At 48.9% G+C, this 23395-nt stretch overlaps 2 pseudogenes; both read left to right on the top strand.

Annotated features, from left to right (window-relative positions):
- Nucleotides 1–6477: 6477 nt before the first annotated feature.
- LOC136537009 (F-box protein At5g07610-like) lies at nucleotides 6478–7392 on the top strand (annotated as a pseudogene).
- A 2923-nt stretch (nucleotides 7393–10315) lies between these two features.
- LOC136537008 (uncharacterized) lies at nucleotides 10316–15363 on the top strand (annotated as a pseudogene).
- The last annotated feature ends 8032 nt before the right edge of the window (nucleotides 15364–23395 follow it).

The following is a 23395-nucleotide window of genomic DNA, read 5'->3' as shown; positions in this document are numbered from 1 at the left end:
GGGTGAGCAGGGGTAAGGTTGTGTCAAGGTATAGGCCATCAAGAAAACATACTACCATGCAAGTCCTACCACAATGTGATCATGACAATAAAGTAAGCACTAGCATTTCTATTTTAGCTATGCGTAATAGGTGCTATGAGATTGGGTGGGATGTGGCACCTTCAGTGTAGTCGTCTCCATACTTCTCACGGTACTCACGATCCTTGTCTGTCCGGTTCTCCTCTGAGTCTACAAACGACCGCATTATAGTCGCGTTAGCGACGTCTATAGAATAGCACAAAGAAGCAATAAAAATTCAAAAGAGCCAAATGCACTCAAACATGGGTCCATTGCATAGAGCTTGATTTTAGATGAATTTTGGTCCTAGTTTCATATTTTTCCGAGGTCGTATGAATTAGTTATGAATTTTCGAAGATTAAATCTATTTTTGAAAATGGAAAAAGGCTGAATTAATCCTGGGCTGACACGTGTCATGCTGGGGTTGGTCCACGTGGCTTGCTGACGTCAGCATGACATCATCATCACAGTTCCGAGCTGACTGGTGGGGTCCGAATGACGCCAGCATGATGTCATCAACGTCATGCTCACCGATAGGTGGGGCCAGAGGCTATTGAGTCACTAACAGGTAGGTCCGGTCAAAGTCAACGGTGAGTCAACAGTCAACGTCTTCGGCCAACGGTCAAGGTCACTGACGTGTGGGGCCAGGGCTGCTGACGTCATTAGCTGACGTCAGCATGATGTCACCTCGGCTGTGCTAGCTTCTGACATGTGGGTCCCGCATGATGTTATCACGACACCAGCATGACATCATCATCTGACATGTGGGTCCAGCAACACTGTGTCTCTGACATGTGGGGCCAGGTCAACGGTCAACATTGATCGGTCAACGGTCAATACGGGCTGGGTCTGAACTGGGCTCTGGTGGGCTCGGGTTGGGCCGGTCTGGGCCAGGCTGACTCGGACACGTGGCACGCTGTGATGCTGCCACGTCATGGCCGTGGGCCTTTATTGGGCTTTGTCCACAGCGTGGCTCACACCGTGTGGTTCACGGTGGACCAGCACTCATGGTCCATAGACCTACGGCAGGGCGCATGGTGGACCAAGTCCACCGCCTCTTCTCCTTGGCTTGGCTCACGTGCACTGAGCTCACGCTCGGGTGGTCGACGAGGGGGGGTGTTCCCCTGTTTTCTTCCGCAGCGGTGCTCCCATCGGTGGCGAGCGCCCGGTGAGCCCCCGTGGCAGTGCTGATGTCCGATTGGAGAGGGGAAAAGCTTCCCCGGGTCACGGCGACTGCGTCTGTGGGGTCAAGGTGGTAGCCATGGCTTCCCACGGCGCTGGCCATGGCGATTAGCGGCTCAAGCTCCACGGTGTGCGGGAAGGCACGGGTGCTATGGCATAGGCCATTTCTGTGGTGCGCGTGGGCAACACGGTGCTCCAGCGAGCATGTTGGGCAGGTCGAGAGGTCTTCCAGGGGCTCCGGTGACTTTGGCCATGGCGGTGGCCTTCCGAGCACAACGGCGGCGAGGCGTGCGGGTCTCTACATGGCTCTAGTGGGGTGGTCACGGCGTGCGTGTGGTTCTAGCGATCAAGATGGGCGAGATGAGGGAACGCCAGGCGCTCCCAACGAACCTATCCCCGGTGGAGTTGTCGCGGCGACGGCGGTGCTCTGGCCGTGGCACGGTGTGGCCTCCGGGGTCCTCCGATGGCCTACGCCTACCCATGATCACGATCGTGGCGTCTTCTGTGGCGGGAAGAAACTAGCCAAGGCGGTGGCGTGACATCTACTGTGGTGATGCAACCGCGGTGGCTTCGCCACAGCCGTGTGCGTGTTCCCAGCGTGCGCCCGTGCGTGCTCGTGTCCATGGGGCTTAGGAGAGGGTCTCAACGGCGTATGGCTCACCGTCCGTGTTGAGGGCGAGAGGATAGCGGTGCAGGGAAGGGTTGTGGCCGTGTAGCTCCAGAGGCAGTGTCGTGTCGTCTGCTCTGGCTTGATCCACGGCGGCGCTCCGAGCTCCGACGTCTCCCCCCTTCTTCCTCTTCTCCCTCTTCTCTCTTGGCTCGGGTGGGTTGTGGACGGCCACCGAGGTGGTGGCGGGGCGACGGAACGAGCGCTAGGGCTCCGGGGCTGGGGCTTTTATAGCAGAGCTCGACCATGGAGCCTGGCGTTCGGTGGCTAGAGATTGAGGGGGATCGGAGGCATGCATCCCATCCGATGGTCGTGCATGGTTGCGTGGGTGCGGCGCAAGGGGGGTAAGGCCATGCCCCGGGTGTGACCCCCTGGCCCACCCTGCCATTGCTGTCGGGGCTCTATCGCGTGGTGGTCGTGCACGGCGTGGAGAAGAAGAATAGTAGGGCTGACTTGCGGGGTCCAGCGGCAGCGGCTGCAAGCGAAGGCAGGGAGACGCGTGGGCATGGGCGTCGTGCGACTGACACGCAGGGTCCAGCGGTAGCGGCAGCGAGCGAAGGCGGGGAGCGCGCGGGCATTGCTGGGCCGCAAGCTGGGCCACGCGCGCGCTGGGGCTGGCTGGGCCGAGCTGCCTGGGCTTTCGAGGCCTTCTCCTCTTCTCTTTTCTTTTCTATTTTTCATTTCATCTCCATTGTTTAAATTTAAATTTGGTTTTGGTTTTTGAATTCAAAAATTGGTGCACCAAATTCATTAGGGTTTTAGATATGTGACCCACAACTTCCTTAAATATATATATTAGGAATTTATTTATCCATTTTGTATAACAAAACTAGGTGTAGTTTTGTTATACAAAAATATGGGTAGTTTTCACTTAAACCTTTGATTTGATTTCTTTTGGTTCGTTACTTTAAAAGGGGTTGTTAGGCATTACATGAGACAAATGAAAAGTCCAACTCACAAAATGTATGCAACACTTATTTGTTAGAGATTAAATATTCATAATCAACAAATGACATGCTTATGTGATGACTTGGGTTGGGTTACTTCTAATGCAACTCTTAGGTTAGGTTCCTATACATGACACTCATCATCTCATGGGATTTTCAAAAAAATTTGTAGTTGGTATTTTTGGTGTGTGGATTTCTGGGTTGTTACACTCGCTCTTGCACTACATCCCTCGACAGCATCTCTGGCCTCTCCTGAGAACCGTCGGTCTCCCCCTTGAATTCAAAGGCGGGGTGGGCCCTCTCCTTACAGGGTTGGACATGGCGCACTATGAAGCTCACCGCCACCAATCCACCGTAGGTCTTCACACCCTTAATCAAGCCAAGGAGCTCCCTGACTTGCTCCATATCCATGTTGCTTGGCATCTCCGACCAGCTTCTCTAGCTCTCTGGGACGTGGTCAGCATCGCAACGGATGGCAGAGTGGATCTATTTCATATAAAACCATCTGGCGTTCCACCCCTTCAGCGACGTGTTTAATGGTACAGTTAGGTACTCGCCAACCATTCCATCGCATAGCTAAAGGTACACTCTGCCGACCACCTTGGAACCACCACCGCCTCTCTTCTTCAGCCAGAACAAGTGGTGGAAGAGGTTGAAATGCGGAAGGATTCCGAGAAATGCCTCATAGAAATGGATGAAGACCGAGATATGCAAAATGGTATTTGGGTGGAGATTGCACAAACTAACCACCCAGAAATCCAACAAATCCCTCAGAAAAGGATGAACAGGGAATCTCAATCCTCGCCAAAAATAATCCTCAAACACCACTGCTTCATCAGTGTGGGGCATTGGGAAGGGCTCACCAAGGGCCTACCGCCATCCGGTGGTAACACGGTCTAGAAGGACTCCCGCCTCCACTAATCTGTTGAGCTCTGCCTCTCCGGTCCGCGATGGCACCCACTCTTCATCACGCCTGACTTTGGCACTCGCCTTCTTGGGGCTTGTCTTCTTCGGCTTCGTAGCTCCCTTCTTCGGTGCCATCTCTCAGATCTGGTTAGGGTTTGGCAGCGGAAGCAAGTATGGATGTGAATCTAGAAGGGCGAGGGCTGAGGAGGAAGATGAAATGGCAAAGTGGCAAAGGTGGGAACGTGGGGTGTGGCGGCACAGTTATAAAGCACTCCCCCACCTTTTCGCATTCGAGGGTTTTTGGGAAACCATTCCCGTAATTTACGCTTCTCTGAATTCTCTGCAACTGAAGGTGGGCCGTTTCCTGGGCCTTCGCATAGCCCCGGTCCGTATTGCTAATTTATCGCCACAATTGGTTGTTACTCGCCGAATATTCGCTGACAACTTCGCCAATCGATATGGCTTAATAATTAATATTGTACAGCCATTACTCTGGTATTTTCTCCATGATTCCGTTATCAATAGGATTTCCTCTTGTGTCTCAGGGACTGCGTCAGCATTACGTCTTGGTTCCTCACCGCATTAGGGATTTTTCTTCAGTTGACTATTGTTTCTGACCCTAACACCACGTGATCATGTCACCTACTGTTAGGCTCGAGGACTAAGTGGGCACACTTCACCTTACGGTGAATGTGCTTTTCAGGGCTACACCCAAGGACTGGCTACCTGCTCGGGTGGTCTTCTTTTTTTCTTTTTACTTTGGACCCTGGCACCACATGACTATGTCATCTACTGTCAGGCTCGGGGACTAAGTGGGCACACTTCACCGCGTGGTGAATGTGTTTGCTTTTTTTGGAAGACTACATGCTTTTCGCGTGGTCGGACTCTAAGTGGTCACACTTGGTCCACTGCGAAGAAATTTTTAATTCTAAAACTTGAGCTGCTTACACCCTTATGGCAAGCCATACTTGGATCATGCTGCTCGGTGACGGACCACGCTACTCGGCAATTGCTCGCAACTGCTCGGCAACTCATTATGGTGGTCAGACCATGAGTTTGACTGCTCGGCTTTGTTCGTACCTGCTCGGACAGGCTCAAGACGGCATTGCACAACGGGTACAAGGTGCTCAGGGACTAGCTGTGGGGAGTACGACCCTAGATACCCATGGCAGACCACATGGGCTGCGCCCCCAGGGGTGGCCCAGCCCACAAGATGAAGCCTTGCGGGGCACGACTCTGCTCGGTGCCTCCCGCAAGACACCAGGAAGATATCCTGAAGATACTACGAGATCTATTAGGATATATATGATTCCAAGATTCCTGTAATCAGTTATTACTTTCCGGTTATCTCTCAGATCTAACCAACTAGGGACCCCCTCCAAACTCATGTAATATCATACGATAGCTAATACAATCCAACAGAACACAGGAGTAAGGTATTACGTTATACTGATGGCCTGAACCCGTATAACTCATGTGACTCTGTTGCCTTCTTGTTCTTGATCACACGCTTCTCTGGCATTCAATCTACCTTCGTGGGATACCCCTCGGAGGACTACCGATGATATTCTATTGACATCACCCCCCTCTAGCCATTTAGGACCTTTCAGCGGCACGGCCGACCCTAGGAGCATGGAGCGTGCCAGGAGGAACCAGTGGTGCGTTGAGCTCTGCTCGCCCTCCCTCTGGCTCTCTCTACCCTCGCTCATTCCCTGCTCATGAACATGGGCATCGCCATTGATGTCGACGCAAATAGCAACCCACAGCAAACCGTGACGGCCATGGCGAGCTCGACCTCTTACAGCAGTAGCGCCTGGAGCAACCGGTGGTGAGCTTTTCCCCGGTAACCACCACCGGTGCACGTACGGGCTCTCCCCAGCCACCGCGAGCGCGCGCATGGGCTCCCCCCGGCCACCACAGGTGCGCATAGGTGCTCCATCCCGGCCACCGCCCTGGCACGCGGCGAGCTCCCCCGACCACCGCTGGCGCACGCATGGGCTCCCCCCGGCCACCGTGGGCGTGCACAGGTGCTCCATCCCGACCACCGCCATGGCATGTGGCGAGCTCCCCTAGCCACCACGACGACGCATGGGCAAGATCTCCCTAGCCACCGCGATAGCGTGCGGTGAGCTCCCCCCCAGCGACCGCGACGGCGAGCGACAAGCTCCCCCTGGCCACCGCGACCAGCATGTAGGCGAGCTTCCCCGCCACCGCGGGACGGGCAACCTCCACTCCGGCGACCGCGTCCACCCTCACCAGCGTCATGCGCCTCGCCACCGCCACCCGCGCCCCTGCCATGGCCTTCTCCGTCGTCCGCCGGATGGCTGCTGCGGGCACCCGCTGTGCCTCCGCTCCTATGGCCCGGCCCTCTTTGCCTACAGCGTGCGAAAGACACCGACAGCTTGGTCCCACCAGTCGGAGAGAGAAAGAAAGAAAATGATAAAAGTATGAGAGAAGGGTATTTTGGACACTTTCACTAGCTGGGCCCACATGTCAGAGCGGGAAAATGGCAAAAATCAGACGGAAGGTGGACGGAATGGTGTGAAAGGCAAAAAAGTTTAGCGCGATGGCACACAGGTGTGTTCGAACTTTTTAGTTACTTGTAGGTCGGGACCATCTTTTATAATGACATACAGATAAAAGGCTCTTCCTCCTTGCTTCTCCCCTCCGTGCTCCGCAGTCGCCACTCACAGACCGCCTCACTCCCCATAGATAGCCATGGCAACGGGCTCCAAGGAGAGAAGGAACCAGTTGACCAGCCTCACTGACGACCTCATCGTGGATATACTCTCGCGACTGCCCGTCAAGTCAGTTTGCCGCTTCAAGTGCGTGTCCAAACACTGGCGTGGCCTCATCTCCCACCCCGACCACCGCAAGAAGCTGCCCTAGACCCTCGCCGGCTTCTTCTACCACACCACCAGCCACGAGCGCTTCCCCGAGACTGCCCACCACTTCACCAACGTCATGAAGAGCGGTGCACCCCTGATCCGCCCCTCCCTATCCTTCCTCCCAGGCCACGCCGACATCACCCTCTTGGACTGCTGCAACGGCCTCCTCCTCTGCCACAGCCGGACGGCCCCGGGCGCCAACTGCTACGTCGTCTGCAACCCAGCGACAAGGAATGGGTGGCGCTGCCTGAGTCCAGCCAGGCTGGTAACATCTGTGAGGCGCGGCTGGGGTTCGACCTGGCCCTTTCCCCGAACTTCCATGTGTTTGAGTTCGTGGAGACGCATGCAGCACCTATATATGGCTACTATGTTGGTGGGCTTGAGATCACTCGTCGGAGACCGGGCATTGGGCTCACAGGGAGAGTGGATGGAGTGACGATGTGGCCTTGTGGGATGGTATGAGCACTGTATTTCTCAATGGCTTTCTTCATGTGTTTGCGTAGTTGAAGCTGTACTGGTGGTTGACACCCAGGGGAACTCATGGAGGACCATCCCCGTGCCACAGGGCAATGATGACGGTTTCATTGGACACTCTCAAGGCCACTTGTACTATCTCACTACGGTTGAAGAACATGACTTGAAGCTATCAGTATATGTTCTTAAGGACTATGCTAGTGATGAGTGGATCTTCAAACATAGTGTCAGCACTTCAAAGTTACATGGAATGATCAGTTTTGGCCCTTAAAAAAAGGGGCGTACCCAGTGCAGAGAGCTCTCAGTCTGTGAGGAGTCTGGGGAAGGATGTCAGTGTCAAGCCTTACTCTCGCCTGTGCAATGCGAGGAGACCGCGACTTGAACCCGGGACCTTCCGGTCACCGTACAGGCGGTAAGAGTCTACCACTTGCACCACGCTACAGGAAACCAGGACTTTGCCCAGTGCTCAAATCTTTGCCGAGTGCCAAATATCGGGCACTCGGCAAAGGCCACCTTTGCCGAGTGCCGCACTCGGCGAAACTTGGCACTCGACAAATAGGGCTTTGCCGAGTGTCTGGCACTCGGCAAAATAAGGCACTTGGCAAAGCCAAACTTTGCCCAGTGCCAGACACTCGGCAAAGTTGGGCACTCGGCAAAGAAGCGCCCGGGGATAACGGTACCCAACGCCGTCCTATTTGCCGAGTGCCTTCTGTTTGACACTCGGCAAAATATTGGCTTTGCCGAGTGCCTAGGGCTAGCACTCGGCAAAATATTCACTTTGCCGAGTGCCAAACCTTGGCACTCGGCAAAATAAATTTTTTGTTTTTGTTTTTTGCCACCAACTTTTTTTCTTAGATTTGTATTTGTACCATGAACAACATGTTCAAATTTGGCACAATTTCATTGTTGTTTGCTATATTTTTTCACTTTATTTCGTTTTCTTGCAATTTTTCGGAAAATGTAGGTTTGAACTGCAGGTGCATCGAATAATAGTTTTGATCCATTCCAAAATGTTATTCTTGTTTGTTAGTGTCACTTTATGCTAAATCTAGGAACTATCTCCAAATTTCGATCAACGTGCTCACGGGGCAACATCGCGAACTTGCGTGCGAGTGGTTATTTAATTCTATAAAATTCAAATGAATCCCGAAAATCATGAAACTTGGCGAGATGTCGTGATATCACATGCATATGTGGTGGTAAAAATTTGAAAACGTTTGGAGGACGTCATCACATGTAATGATGTCCTGGTTTGTGAACACCATACGTGATGACGTCCTCCAAACATTTTCAAATTTTTACCACCGCATATGCATGTGATATCACGATATCTCGCCAAGTTTCATGATTTTCGGGATTCGTTTGAATTTTATAGAATTAAATAACCACTCGCACGTAAGTTCGCGATGTTGCCCCGTGAGCACGTTGATCAAAATTTGGAGAAAGTTCCTAGATTTAGCATAAAGTGACACTAACAAACAAGAATAACATTTTTGGAATGGATCAAAACTATTATTCGATGCACCTGTAGTTCAAACCTACATTTTCCGGAAAATTGCAAGAAAACGAAATAAAGTAAAGAAATATAGCAAACAACAATGAAATTGTGCCAAATTTAAACATGTTGTTCATGGTACAAATACAAATCTAAGAAAAAAAATTGGTGGCAAAAAACAAAAAAAAATTATTTTGCCGAGTGCCAAGGTTTGGCACTCGGCAAAGTGAATATTTTGTCGAGTGCTAGCCCTAGGCACTCGGCAAAGCCAGGACAGGATTTTTTTTAATTTTTTATTTCGCCGAGTGCCAGATCGGGGGCACTCGGCAAAATACTTTCTTTGCCGAGTTCCGTGGATCTGGCACTCGGCAAAGAGGTTTGAAATATAAAAAAACCGGACACACGCACACACACCACGCACACACCTGACACACACACACGTGCGCCGTAGCCGCCCCACCGCCGCGCCGTAGCCGCTACGCCACCACCGCCAGAGCCACCGCGCCGCAGCTGCCGGCTCCCCGTGCGCCCGCCCCACCGGCTCCCTGGCCCACGCGCCCGCGCGCCTCCGGCCCCGCGCCCGCACGCCTGCGCGCCCGCTGTAGGAAGGAGGAGGAGGTAGGAGGAAGAGGAGGAAGGAAAGGAGGAAGGAGAAGAAGGGGAGGAGGAAGAAGAAGAAAGAGAAGGGAGGAGAGAAGGAGAAGGGGAGAAGAGGAGAAGAGGAGAAGAAAGGTGCCGCCTCAGTTCGTCGACCCTCACACCGTAGCGGTCGTCCCCGTTGTCATCGCCGGCCCTCGGTCTTCGCATTCTCGCTGGCAAGGTATGCCCTAATGTTAGTATTAGTTAGTAAGTAGTAGTGTTAGTAGTAGTAGTTAATTAGTAGTGTTAGTGTTAGTTAGTAAGTCATAGTGACAGTAGTAGTTGTAGTTGTTGTTCATAGTTTTAGTGTTAGTAGTAGTTATTGTTGTATGTATGTGGTTGATGGCCTTCGTGCCTATGTTTGGTATACATGTGGTTGTTGGCCTTCATGCTAATGTTTTCTGCAGGTTTTGGGAACCTCTCCGTGCAGGGGAGGTGCTGCCGAAATTTTCAATGGAGTCTAACCATTTGCCTTTTCTTTGCAGGACAAGGACCGTTGGGAGGCACTCGGTGACCCCGATCGTCTTCGTTGGCGTTGCGGTTCTGCCTGCACCATGTCGCCTCACCACTGCAGTGACTCGCCACTGCCCCACTAGCCTGACCTCACCGACACCCTAGGTATAACCCATCTTGCATACTTGTATCTCGTGTAACCCCAATTAGGCGTCTCCCGTCCGAAAGAGATACGGTCGTTGGTATGCAGATCTTTGCATACCAAATTCCATACCTGTTTCGGATTGTCCACGTTTTTTGGACAGCCCGCGGATGCGTAGATGGGTTGGTTTTCGTGGCCCGCTCCTGTCCGAGACAGAGTTTTGGCACCACCTCCTTGTTGTTCTCCTGATACACAATCTCCCTGCCAGGACGTGTATCAGGAGAACAACAGGGAGGTACTACCAAAATTTTGTCTTGGATAGGAGTAGACCATGGAAGCCAACCTCATCTACGCATCCTCGGGTGGGATTAGGACCTATCCTTCACCTATTAGATGTATAGTAGGAACGCCTTGTGGATTTACCTGCAGTTTGTATTACTCGCTTACATATGCATGTGCTAGAGGATGGATAACCGTGAGTGGATGTACACGGGCCACGCAAGTATGACCCTAGAATGGATGACCAAGACCAATGCTTTCCTGGAGCATGCATTTGGCGAGGCTGCTAAAGGGTTAGCCTGAATGCCGTGTCCGTGCAGCAGATGTGGCAATAAGAAAAGAAAAATTAAGAGGCTCATGGGGAAAGATCTTATCAAGTATGGATTCATGGCAAACTATACCCGCTGGATCCACCATGGTGAAGCCGATCGTATTAGAGAGGAGGTGGTGAGACAGCGTCTCGAGGATTATGATGGAGATGGTGGGGTAGCAGACTGGATGGATGACATTCAGCAGGCACGGTTCGGTGAAGGATTGGAGGAGAAGCCAAAGGAAAGCGCAAAGACATTCTACGATATGCTGTCTTCAGCGCAGAAGCCCTTGCACAAAAAGACAACGGTATCACAGCTGGATGCAATTGGATGCATCATGGGGTTGAAGTCGCAGTTTAGCATGAGTCGGGACAACTTCGATGGTATGTTGGCAGTTTTTGGATCCCTGCTTCCGGAGGATCACATCCTGCTGAAGAACTTGTACGAGTCATAGAAACTTCTTCGTGCACTTAAGATGCCGTATGAGCATATCCATGCTTGTCTGAATGGATGCATCCTTTTTAGGAAAGATCACGAGGGAGCAACGCACTGTCCAAAGTGCAAATCCTCTAGGTACCTGGAGGTCGACACTAGTGATGGCAAGAAGGAACAGCTGAGTATCCCTACGAAGGTCCTACGGTACCTTCCTTTCATACCGAGGATCCAACGGCTGTACATGACAGAGGAGTCCACGAAATAGATGACATGGCACAAAAATGGAAAAAGGTACAATCCGGACAAGATGGTACACCCATCGGATGGCGACGCCTGGACCCATTTCGATGGCATACATCATGTTAAAGCTAAGGAGGCTCGCAATGTACGTGTAGCGTTGGCAACAGATGGGTTCAACCCGTATAGATTGTCTGCGGCCCCATACACTTGTTGGCCCGTGTTCGTGATACCCCTGAATCTCCCCCCCCCGGTGTCATCTTTCAACCCAAGAACGTATTTTTGTTGCTGATAATTCCTGGACATCCGGTGAACAATATGGGTGTGTTCATGGAGCCTGTGTTCGATGATTTGATCGATGCTTGGGAAAAGGGGGTACTGACATACGACCGAGCTACAAAGAGAAACTTCACAATGCATGTGTGGTACCACTACTCCCTGCATGACTTCCTGGTGTATGGCCTATTCTGCGGGTGGTGTGTTCACGGGAAGTTCCCATGCCCAATATGCAAGGCAGGTGTGAGGTTCACTTGGCTAAAGAGTGGTGGCAAGTTTTCTTCGTTCAACCAACATCGTCAGTTCCTCCCCCTTGACCATCCATTCAGATGAGACATCAAGAACTTCACGAAAGGTGTTGAAGTCACTGATCCTGCACCTCAGATGATGACCACTGCCGAGATCCGCGCTGAGATAGAGGCTCTCAAAGTTGATAAAGAGAAAGGTCGTTTTGATGGATATGGTCATTACCACATGTGGACTCATAAATCGGGCTTGACTAGGCTTCCCTATTTCAACGATCTTCTTCTTCCACACAACATATATTTAATGCACACAGAGAAGAATATCACCGAGGCGCTTTGGGGAACACTCATGGACACAGAAAAGTCAAAGGACAATGTTAAGGCAAGAGTGGACCTGGCAGCACTGTGCGATAGACCAAAGCAAGTGATGAAGACTCCCGCGCCTGGCAAGAAATGGAAAAGGACTTCGGTCAATTTCGTTTTGAAGAAGGACCAAAGGAGGGAAGTATGTCAGTGGGTTCAGTCGTTAATGTTCCCTGATGGGTATGCGGCGAATCTGAGGAGGGGAGTGAACGTGTCCACTTGCCGAGTGTTAGGGATGAAGAGTCATGACTTCCACATATGGATTGAGTGGCTCCTTCCAGTGATGACCAGAGGTTTCATCCCCGAGCATGTGTGGCGTGTCCTGGCAGAGTTGAGCTATTTCTTCCGCCAGCTTTGTGCCAAGGAGCTATCTCGGGCCATGATTGATGACTTAGAGAAAGTGGCACCTGTGTTGCTCTATAAGATGGAGAAGATCTTCCCACCCGGCTTCTTCCTCTCAATGCAGCATCTGATTTTGCACCTGCCTCACGAGGCACGAATGGGGGGCCCATGCAAGCCTGTTGGTGCTATCCAATCGAGAGATGTCTAAAGGTTCTTTGGAAAAAGTGTAGAAATAAAGCCAAAATTGAGGCATCCATGGCAGAGGCATTCATTCTTGATGAGGTGTCAAACTTCACAACATCATACTATAAGGATAGCCTTCCCAGCGTGCACAATCCAATCCCTCGTTACAACACCGACGAGAGGTCATCAAATCTCAGCCTTTTCAAAGGTCAACTTGGTAGGGCAAGCGCTTCGAGCACCAAGACCTTGCGGAATGATGAGTGGTGCACTATCATGTTGTATGTGTTGTTGAACCTTGACGAAGTGAACCCTTATGTGCAGTAAGTTCTCAATGAGCTTGTTACATACGTCGTCACTATCGTCTATCTATCCAACCCCCTTGTCTCTTGCTTTTTAGGGAATTTCTAAATACATACTGGATAGGAAATAGGGATCCTTCCCCTCAAGAACAAGATAGTCTTCTCAAAGGTGGTGTGCCCGATTTCATTTCATGATTCGAAAAGAAGGTACCATCCAATTTACATCGTTCCATCTGTGACATCCCACTTTGCTCCTACGAGCGAGTAATGATCTATCCGCCCTCACCTTACAGGCACGCATGGATGCGGAAATGGATGAAGAGTTGAAACAGGTTGTCAAAGGCTTCCCCTATAAAGTCAAGTCATTCACCGTATATGATGTGAATGGCTATCACTTCCACACAAGAAGCCACGAGCTCAGTCGGCCCAATCGAAAAACCACAAATACTGGAGTTCATACGCCCGGCACCGATGACCGCGACTACTATGGCATAGTCGAAGAAATATACGAGCTCAACTTTGAGCTTCGCGGAGGTCATAAGCCAGTCGTATTCAAATGCCATTGGTTCGATCCCAATGTCACGAGAAGAGCCCCTGAGATTGGACAAGTTGAAATTCGACAAGATTCCCTCTATCAAGGAGACAATGTCTATATTGTGGCTCAACAGGCCATGCAAGTTTATTATCTTCCATGGGCGTGCCAAAAAGATCCCACTCTTGAGGGTTGGTACCTTGCGCAGTTGGTATCACCGCATGGCAAAGTGCCTGTCCCAAACGATGAGGATTACAACTTTGACCCAAACACATATACAGGGGAGTTCTATCAACCCGAGGGGCTAGATGGCATGTTTCACATAGACATGTTTTCGCTGATGGGCATGGAAGTAGACAATGACATTGATGAGGACGATGGAGATGAGGACGATGGAGAAGAGGTGCAAAATGCCAAAGACTTAGCACTGCTTGAGCGATTACGGTTTGGCATTGCCATTGATGACAACGATGGAGATGAGGCGAAAATGTTAGACAATATTGCTAGTGATGACGACACTTATGATCCGGCCACTGCCGATCCTGAAGATTATTTCTAATTCATGTAATACTATATTATTATTATTTTCTAGTTATGTTTCGTTCATTTTGCATCTCTATATTTGTCTATATTGTGCTAACTGGTTTACTCTTTGTATTTGTAGGCACTCGACAAAATGCCAGGCGGAAGGCGGATTTGGACCTACAACTCGCTCTACGCGAGGACGACTCAGGAGGCGGAGGCGGAGGCGGAGGCGTCGGCGAGGAGCCATCCGGCCCGCCGCCCCCGCGGCTGTCCGAGGAGGGCCGTACAGTCGTCTACCGTCCCCCCGCCCGAGGAGGACCAGACGACGACCACTGACGACGAGGACCAGCAGCTGGCCCCCCAGACAGGAGGGGTGACACTTCCTCTAGGGGGGTGGCGGGGGGTGACACTTCCTCTGGGGGTGGCGGGGGGTTCCACTTCGAGCACCTCATCAGCACCGTACTTGCGCGGGTCCTCGCAGCTCCCGACGCGGCTGATCCCATTTTAGAGGAGGCCGGTGATTCGTCCCAAGGGCGACAAGTAAGTATCCATTCATTTTGCATCTCTTCTTGTTCATATGCTGAAAACCAAACTGCGGACTAACAATTCTTCTTACTGACTCCTGTAGGAACTGGGAACTTGTGTCCGGGGGCGATCATCGGCAGTGCAATGGGATCCTCGGCGGCCTAATCCGCCTGCACTACCCTGGTTTGGTCACCCACGCCTAGGTTGAGTCGCCTCCCTAGACGTGGGACCACTTCAACTCTACCGTGGACGCCGTGTACGGCACCGTACAGGAGCGGATCAGGCGTGAGTTCTGGGTGAGTCTACATCACACTACATTGCTCAATACTATGAAATCATTAGACGTTCTTGAAATAATGAAAGGACTCATGGTGTCTGTATGCAGGACTTCTTCACATTGGAGGAGGGGCATGACCCCGCCTGGGTGACGAAGGTGCAGGACAGGGCATGCAGGGGCCGAGTCACAGACCTGTACTACGAGGCGAGGCTGCAGCGCCACATCAACCACTCGTGCGACGTCCTTGGTTGGTACCCAGGGAAGAGCGAGGCCAGGACCATGACACTCACCAGGGAGCAGTACCTCGCAGTAAGTTATAAAACATTGTTACTGACTCATTCCATGAAGAATAGGTAGCCTTCATTTTATATTCTAACATTTCTAATACAATACTTGATGGCATGTAGATGTGTCCTTCTTGGTGCGCCAGGCACAGAGACTGTTGGGCGGCCATCGTGGACAAGTGGGTCTCCGATGAGTGGAGGGAGAGGCACGCCCTCCGTCGGGAGTGCCACCTACAGATGGGTGGGCCGGCGCACCACCAAGGCAACCGGCCCCTCAATTCGTATGCCCAGGCCTGGGTACATGCTACGCACTTATTTATTTATTTGTTCTAACGCTCAATTTTCATTACTTCTAATCATCTTTGTGTTTTCCTCATAGTCCCAGTCGCATGATGGCTAGGAATGCAACGAGTTCATGGCGTACGCCATGGCACACAAGGGCAAGGCGATAGCCCCGGACACCGTCTACAACCCGGAGGATGGGCCCGAGGCGTACAACAACACGAGCGTCCACAGCAAGCTCACTGACTACGCCTCGTCGGCCCGCGAGCGGCATGGGGAGGACTTCGACCCCGCCACCTAGCCCCTTGATACTGACCTCGTGATGAGGCTCGGAGGAGGGAAGCAGCATGGCCAGTACTGGATGGCCTCCAACATGGTCGACTCGACCTCTGTGCCCAACCTCGTCCAGATCCGAGCACAGAGCACGAGCTCCTCCATCCCCATTCGACCTCGGCCGGCGAGCACACTGCAGCAGATGGCGGCACTCCAGGTTAGTTCTATTTCATTCGCCGTTCATTACTTTTACACATGTACCTTGCATTTGCATTGTTTAAACGTTGGTGATTGAATATTGCAGGCCACTGCAGAGAGGATGGAGGCCGAGAGGGAGACCGAGAGGGTCGAGAGGGAGAGGGAGAGGGCCCAGAGGGAGGCCGAGAGGGCCGAGTGGGAGGTCTTGAGGGCCCAGAGGGTGGCCGAGGCGCAGAGGATGCAGGACATGTTCTCATTCATGTCGAGCCTCGGCACCACTCTCCCGGGTGTGGTGGTGCCCCAGTCGCTACTCGCTCCAGTTGTGCCTCCTACTCCTCTGGCTCTAGGCACTCCGGTGAGTATATATATATGGTTGATCAAGTCCTTTAGCTTGTGTAGATACTAATGAATTCAATTCTCCTTTGTGCAACAGTCGTCGGGTTCGAACCCGACTCCTTCGCCTCAGCACACATATCTCGGCTGGACAGGTCCACCACCGCACGGAGGTGCCCCTTCAGGCTCCCATTGGGATCAGTGGCAGTAGGTGATGCCCCTTCATGTTTCATTGACTTTTCTTGATTTAGGACTTGTGTTGGATGAAGACTTCTTAGATGTTGTCATGGATTTGCACATTGGATGTGCGTGTGATGGATTATGCAGGAGGATGTGCTTGTGATGGATGTTGGATGTGCTTGTGATGTATTATGGATTATGTATGCGTTTTGTGTGATGCTAAATGCCTGTGTGCTGTCTCATGTATTATATATGAGTTTTACGTGTTTGCTTTCGAAGGAAAGCAACAAACAAAAAAACTGGCAAATTTCCCAGCTTTGCCGAGTGCCAACACTCGGCAAAGAAGTCTTTGCCGAGTGCCAGGGGTGTGGCACTCGGCAAAGCTGGAAAAAAAATGCTGCAAAAACAGCCACTTCCCCAGTTTTGCCGAGTGCCACAGCCTGGCACTCGGCAAAGAGGTCAATTTTGCCGAGTGCCAGATGGTACCACTCGGCAAAGACTATTTTTAAAAAGATTTTTTTTAAAAAAATGTTTCTTTGCCGAGTGCTCAGCCCTGGCTCTCGGCAAAAATTCAAATTTTGCCGAGTGCCAGTCCCTAGGCACTCGGCAAAGCCGGCGTTAAATGTTGACGCAGTTATTTTTTTGCCGAGTGCGGGCTTGGCACTCGGCAAAGACTTTGCCGAGTGTCGATTTTTGGCACTCGGCAAAGAAATTTTTGCCGACAAAATCTTTGCCGAGAGACCTTTGCTGAGTGCGGCACTCGGCAAAGCCTTTGCCGAGTGCTTGGCTGGCTTTGCCGAGTGCCCCCAGCACTCGGCAAAGAGGGCGTCTGCAGTTGTGCCAGGCCCGCCCTTCATCCAGAGTGATTGGTCCTCTGTAGCAGTATAATCTGATCACGATTCATCCAGAGTGCCACTTGATATTATTTGTTTTGGATTTGGACCATACAATAAGATGCTATGATATGGATAGTAGAAAAGTGCATGTGATTCGCAACATGGGGTGTGAGCTTGACTACAATTATTCGAAACGCTGTTTGTCCTATGTTCCTCTTTTCTCTGTCATTGGCCGCCTGGAACTAGAAAGTAGAGTTCAGATTCACATCTAGCATACTGACATCAACAGGAAGTCAAATCATCTTGATGTCGATCACCAGCATGGACAAGAAGGCAACAAATCTTCAATTCATTCGGGTACTCAATCTTGTTCGAATGGTTGTTGAGAGATGGAAATTATGTTTCTTTCGTAGAAGGCGAATGTTGGAATGAACTATATTTTGCTTCTTGTGCTAGATATGTATGGCTGTAGTATCATATGCTGGTTTTATTAGCTATCTTTTAGATTTCACATATCCTGAATATCGGATGAAAAATAACTTTAGCCTTTGTGGAACTTCATACTCTTGATGTTAAAACAATTAACCTGTGTGTTTTTTTTATCAAGGGATATTTTAGTGTATATCAACCTCTGTGTTATGTGACTAAGCATATTTATGTGGCAAACTGGGAATATACGTTGTGTTGCCTCTGTTGTATATTATTATTATTTCACATCATAATAGGGGAATTTTTGTTTCTAGTGTAATGTGGGCATTCTTGTCAAGGCCTCAAGGATGATTGCATTGGAGATTGTTGCAAATGGTTTGTGCTCTCACTTAGCTCATTATAAGAGGAAAGAAGCATAAATAGGAAACTACAGAGAATAGCTCTGTCAGAAGGTAGTTAAAATTACATAGAAGTGAGGGACTAAATGTTCTTCCAGTTGTGATGTAAATGAAAGCCCTTGGAGGTCTGGGATCTTATGAATAACTAATATCTTTGGGGAGGCTGTGAACCTGAGCTGTGTTCCAACAAGCCATCCGATAAGTTCTTGCAGTATTTGAACTTGTAGGATCCTGAATTCCTGACACAAGTATGCTATACTGTAAACAGATTTGCTAGTGTACCCAGTGAAACACTTCCCCCTCACCCAAATTTTTGGCCAATGAATAGACCACCGTGTGGCCATGCCTTCCTCAACTCCTGCGAAGCTATAGTTTGGGGAATAGGGGTTTGGGTATTGAGGGTTAGGGATGCTAGAATCAAAGGGATGTTGGTGGCAGCAGGTCAGTCCAGCAGTAGTTGTTCCATGACAGGCGAGGAGGCGTTGAGGCAAGGCGGTGGTGCTACCACCGGCAGGGTGGTGGAGACCAGTTATGTGGTGTTTGGGCGGGGGCGACAACAGCCATGACAGCAGTAGAGTAGGTGTGGCAGGAAGGTGGTTGCGGTGGATATAGACACACGGTAGTGTCTCCTGCCAATGTACAGCTCCATCGAGACCCTACCGCCCCGGTGACCCAGAAGGCAGACTGCATACCGTCTGGGGCAGCGGTGGTGGTGTCCTGAGCAATATGGAGCTGACTTGAGGATGAAGATGACCGGAGTCTTTGAATGCTGATCCGATAGTGAACTTCAGGTGTGAATGTGTGATGTCCTTAAAAGATACTCAAGTACAAATGTAATCAGGCACATGAAGACTGATCTTATATAGCGATTTAAGATCATCTCTTCCTCTGATTTGAAAGTGAGTTAACTTTGTGTTTAGTGATGGCCAATTAAATTTCACAACACATGTTCTTACACCAAGCTCAATTTCACTTTTCGGAATGAACATGTTACAAACAAAGTTCAACTTGCCTTTCACATGTTCCCTTCTGGTTGCACTATACAGTGCAACTAACCGGGCTTCCGGTGTATAAGATTTAACTACCAAACTTGGAACTTCCTAGACATTAGGAGAAAATGTCTACTGGAGAAACCACATGACCTTTTGGCTGAACTGCAGTGTAACTAGCCTTTGGAGCTTCCAGCGTAGGATTAGATTTGACTGTCGACTTGAAACTTTTGGATCCTAGGGTTTGGCTCTTTCCTTCAAAAATTAATCATAGAATTGAAATGAATGTGGAAATAAAACAAGTCTTTGAGAGGGAATGAAACAAAAGAGAGGATGAAGAGACGATAAAAGAGATTTGTATGGATCCAGAAGTGCTCTAGGTAGTTTATGACTCGAATCCCTCAAGATATATAATGCACGACTCTCCGTTTTACTTTTAATATTCTCTGTCACAAATCAATGAGGCATTCTTATTACTACGCGTACATGCTAATATTTAGGCATGTCCTTTACAATGACATATATATCTTGAAAATGGAGATTGGAATTTTACTCCTGCGCATGTCTCAGAGCTTGCGCCTCACCACCGTGTGACTCTTTAATGTTCGATGCCATGCCATAGAAATAGTAAATTCTGGCCATTGCGAATAACCAAGGAGAAAATAGCATCCATAAATTCCTCCTATTATAAACCATGACAGTATGACATATTTTAGGGCCTGTTTGGTAGGGCTCCTCCCCGGCTCTACCTACGACTCTTCCAGAGGAGCCCTGCCAAACGTTTTGTAGGAGAAATCGTTTTTCAGTGAAAAACAGGAGCCAGAGCCGTCACAAATTGTGGCTCCTCTGAAACGGCTCCGGCTCCTCCGGTGGAGCCTCTCAGGAGGAGCCATGCTAAACACCCCCCTTAATCAACCATCCATCTAGATCATAATGCATCCTTTGTTCATCAAAACCGTTGATACTACACATCATTAGCAAACAAAGTAGTAATAAATTAAAGTTGGACCGAATTCCACACATCCATCTAGATTTCTAAGTACATTTCATCCATATATTCATTTTTGTATGCATCAAATTCTCAAAATTCTATCCATCATTTTCAACTAACTAAGCACTAAACCATCTATATATCAACCCACCTATAAGCATAATCCATCTAAGCAATAATCCATCCATTCATAATGCACCATATACAGCTAAGGTAGGGTGTAGGCAAAGCTGACCATTTGAGCGAGGAGAAGGCCGACCACATCGGGAAGAGGAGGTAGCATGGCGGCGTCAGGAGGAAGAGGTCGACCCTCGATGAAGTGGAGAAGATGGAGAGGATGGGGCGGTGCCACAACATCAAAATGGGTTCAGAGGGATGGGACACATGCTCAAGTACACAAAGATGATGGCCGCAGTGGCTCATGGACGAGTTCGACAATGGCTCAGCTGTGTTCATCTAGGGCACGCTAGTTATGATTTTTGAATAGATATAGGTGCATTGAGCAGTGAGAAATGTTTCACAGAATTATTGCCGCCACAAAGAGAGAAACATTCAAGAACTGGCTTTCCCCAATTCTAATTCTAGTTTCAAGAATCCACCAAGATGCCAAACGCGCCCATATATTATTATGTGATTGGTGTACTAAGTTGACCTAGTAGCACTAATAATCTCTCTGTCCACAAAAGAATGCAATCATGTGATTTGTGCTAGTCAACGTGTCTTAATTTTGACCAATTTTATAGTGAATATTATTGAAATTTATGTCTCCAACTAGGTTTATTATGAAAATATATTTTATAATTAATTTAATTATACTTATTTTATATCATAAATTTTAGTACTTTTGTATATAACTTTGGTCAACTCCAAATCATTTGATTCCTCAAAAAGTGAGAATTGTTTTTTTTTTTTGGCACAGAGAGTAGGAGTATATATGATTCTGTAAAAGTAGTGATTTTTTACTATGATTAAGACGTAATTAAGCAGCCAGACCAAACATCTTCCATCATCATTAATTTAAATCCATATTGTTATGGTAAAGCTAAGTAATTTACACTAATAATAATGTGGCCGCCTGGCCGGCAACGCCTATAGCTCCACAAAGTCAACTCCGAACCTCCCAAGTCCCGTGAACTGCTGGTTCTAGGCTTCTTCTAGCATCTCCCAACAGTGGGCTACGTGCCTGTAAAAATTGATCTCGATAGCATGGTGCCGACAGCTAATACAAAACACCAGATTAGAAAAATGAATTGATAACTATGTAAAGGTCCAGTCTCCGTGCGACCGTGGCAGTGAGTGAACGAATCGACTGGCTCGGCCGGCCAACCCACCCCCCCCCCCCCCCCCCCCCCCCCCCCTCCCCCCCCCCCACCCCACCCCAACCGACGACTTCACTCGCTACTCCACGCCAAACGAGGTTGGAGAGTATCGAAGTAAAGAATCGTATGAAGACAACTGAAATAGTAGAGCACGATCACGATCACTGACGATGGAAGGGAGAATGATTTTGTGAATCTGAACTCAATCAACAAAGATTGTATGGGACAATAGTATTCTCTTGAATCAGGACAAAATTCCCTCCTATACCTACATATGTTATGTATGTTGTGATGAAACTCGTAACACAAAAGAAAGGATGATGAAACTGAAAAATAAATATAATTATCGATAGCAAATTTATGAACGGACACAAAAGTTTTTTTTAGCTGCAAGGGCATGGAGAATATTAATGAAAAGAAAATCACAATTTTGGGCGTACGGTATTAATATTTTACGGGTAAATTTTTAGGTAAATTTAAGAAATTGTTACTTAAGTACTCCATCCATCCCGAAATATAATTAATCAAGGGTTCAAAATTTGTACCAAAATATAAGGTATTTTAACTCCTCAAATCATCTCTCTCTAATGTATTTATTAATCGAACACTCCTTTTCAAGTACACCATACCTTTCCTCTCTAATTAATGGCAGGAAATGAATAACATGTAAAAATTCCTTTTAAACTAGGAAAGCAATAATCGAACTACTACCTCCCTCCTAATTAGTGTGGTGTAATGTGGTATTTTTGCCAGACTCTTTATTTTCTCTGAAACCGCTTTGATTTCTTATATTTCAGGACAAAGAGAGGATATTACTATAATGGCATATATGGGTATTTTTATTTAGATGTCAATGTAAGAGGTTCCAAGCAGATGTAGGGCCCACTTAATTGAGATGTCTTTCATAATGTCATATGCAAGTAATTTAAACATAGATTTAGGTGATAGTTGATGTTTTTTTAAGGTAGCAATTGTGAGTAACTTTTTAGAAAAAATAGAATAGATAGTTCCAATGGATACTATTGCCAATACCCATATTCTACCCATGAATTGATTATCAGATGTTTTTTTATTTGGAACTTACCATATGCCTGAATTTTAGTTTCCTTTCAGTCGATGGTTATTTCCATTATTATATATTAAACTGCAGCTTTAGTTCGCTACAATTTTGTAGGCATAATCTGTAATTTTCAGTTCCAAGAATGAAATCCGGTAGGACAAAACCACAAACCCAACAAAATCTGATTTGTATTGGCACAAAGATAATTAACAATTTACAATTATTTCTATACACTAGTAAAGAACATACCTTCGGTTCATCACATTAGTCCCAGCTTGACTACGGTTCAAGTTTGATGGATGTCGGAGGACCTTTAGTCCCAGTTGGTAACACCAACGCAGACTAAAGAGCTTTGACAAAAGTTTGATATGTTACAGAAAGACAAATGACAAATCCAAAAAGTAACAATTTACTTGTACTAGTTGGTGGTACAAGAATGTTACCTGAAATCATCGTACACTTAAAATATAAAAGTCCTTTTTATTTTCTTTCTCACATATCATGTGAGAACTACTTAACATGGTCTACTCCCTCTGTCCCATAAAAAATGTCATTTTCAATTCCTGAGAAGTCAAACACTTTTAACTTTAAGCAAACATATATATATAAATATTGGGCATGGCTAATGCACGGCCGTGCGTGCATTAGGCTAACACACAGTCGTCTATAACCTCCCACGCCCTTCTTCCCGCGCCCCCTCCCCTTCTTCCTACTTGCCGGAGGCCGCGCTCTACTCCTCGTCCTCGCCCCTGCCACTGCCCACTGCCCCACGGCGCGCTAGGGTTTCACCGGAGTATGGCCGTGAAACCTAGCATGCCCGTGGCAGTCGCCTTCTCCCCCTCTTGCCGGAGCTCCGCCATGGCCATGGTGCTCCCCCGCCCCGATCTAGCTCGGCGGCCTCCGCCGCCGCCAGGGCCTCTAAACCACCCTCCCATTGTCCCCACCACTTGGCTGGCATTCCTTCCGCCAAACCACTTCTTCTGAGCCCGCCGGAGTTCAGGAAGAAGGAGGTGGCATGAGCGCGGTAGGGCACGGGTGCGGCCTTCGCACGAGAACGGTGAGGTGTGGGCGTGACGGCCGAGGAGGACCTCTCCGGAGGAGAAGGAGAGAGAGAGAGACCCGGCTGGGCGTTGCTCAGGTTTAA

This window comes from Miscanthus floridulus, chromosome 2 (assembly GCF_019320115.1).
Source record: "Miscanthus floridulus cultivar M001 chromosome 2, ASM1932011v1, whole genome shotgun sequence".
Classification (NCBI taxonomy): Eukaryota; Viridiplantae; Streptophyta; class Magnoliopsida; order Poales; family Poaceae; genus Miscanthus; species Miscanthus floridulus.
This window is presented reverse-complemented; position numbering and strand designations above follow the sequence as displayed.